The 1522-nt window shown below is 42.6% G+C and overlaps 1 pseudogene; it reads right to left on the reverse strand.

Moving 5' to 3' along the window:
- Positions 1–301: 301 nt before the first annotated feature.
- LOC104869247 lies at positions 302–1020 on the reverse strand (annotated as a pseudogene).
- Positions 1021–1522: the final 502 nt, after the last annotated feature.

A 1522-nucleotide genomic window follows, 5' to 3' on the forward strand; every position in this document is an offset into this window, starting at 1 on the left:
TTTTTTTTTTTTTTTTTTAAAGAAAAACATTTATTTATGTCTTTCTTAGTCCATGTTTGCAGTACATAATGACTAGATTCACTGTGGGATGTAGGCACGGGTACACAACATTTTTTTTTTTTAGGACAATCATACTGGATCATTTATTCAAGGCATATACAATGTAATGAGTATTAGCATTTCGAATATGCAATCTGTTCAATGAGCATTCACTGGTATGGGGAAAGCTTAAGTCTTAACACTTTTCTACCCAAAGGTTAGTATGAGTCAATAGTGGCATACTTACTATAAAGTGCTTACTATAAAGTGAGCTTATTGCTAATGACTTTATAAAATATGTTCCCAATATTTGATATTAAAAACTTTAGGGTCTTTGAGATATGCAGGATCCTTGTATGTGACTGGCATAAACCCCATTATTTGAACTCTCGGACCTGTTATATGTTTCCCATGAATGCATCCAGGATACAGAGAATAAACTGGGACAAAAGCTGCACATCTAATAATTTCCCACACAATTGCACTTCTTAAGAGGTTCCTTATAAGGATTTTCCATTTTAACAGGCGAGTTCTCGTTGCTGGTCACCTGTTTATATAGCACCGTGTGAGTTCCAGGATCTGTGAGGCAGACAGTGCCTGTTACCCAGTGTGTCAACTTCTTCCTCCCTAGACTGCTGCAGACGGCAACCACAGCAGCCATGGTCACGTCCTTCCACAACAATAATTCTTTTATTCCCCTTCCTCGCCTCTGATTGTTTCTTGAGCTCAGCCATTGCTCAGATGATGTGGACTGCTATCTAATTAGAAATTGGTTAAGTTCATTCCCTGTGAAGGGGAGCAAGCTCTTTGGGAAGTTGAATCCATTTTCAGTATCTGGAAGGTTCAGCAAGTTGAATTTGGGGGGCAGAGATTTTGGCCTCCCTGTTTCAAAAGCATAGCCACAAGCTCAGTGTTACCTCCCACCTGGGGAAGTGGGACTACAGGGCTGGCACATTCCGCCCTCCTCCTGGGAACCTTTTGGGGGACCTGATGTGACTGTTAGGGACTCTCTTATCGCTGTCTAGAGCTACCTGTCCTTTTGTTTTTTGAGACACAGTCTCACTATGTAGCCCAGGCTGACCTTGATTTTGTGTCAGTCCTCCTGCCTCAGCCTCCCAAAGTGCTGGGATTTCTGGGGTTCACTACCATGGCTAGCTCTGGGCCCTTGTTTTCTGAAGATAAGCTGGCACAGTCCGGGGCTGTGAGGTCAGCAATGCCAGCCTTTATTTTTTGAGAAAGGGTCTTACTAAGTAGCACAGGCTGGGCTACAATTTGTGATCCTCCTGCCTTAGCCTCAGATTGCTGAGATTACAAGTGTGTACAACTGTGCCACGTCACTCTTTGATGTTCCAGATAAACATTTCAGAGGGAACTTTCTGGGAGGTTAATAGTACTGGTACTTATTCTTCCTTGCTTATTTTTTTCTGTTCTGCAGTCCACCATGGCCTTCCACTTTCGTGAGTTGATTCATCTTTCCACCATC

Source organism: Fukomys damarensis, unplaced genomic scaffold (assembly GCF_012274545.1).
Source record: "Fukomys damarensis isolate Sample0158 unplaced genomic scaffold, DMR_v1.0_HiC HiC_scaffold_19, whole genome shotgun sequence".
Lineage (NCBI taxonomy): Eukaryota > Metazoa > Chordata > Mammalia > Rodentia > Bathyergidae > Fukomys > Fukomys damarensis.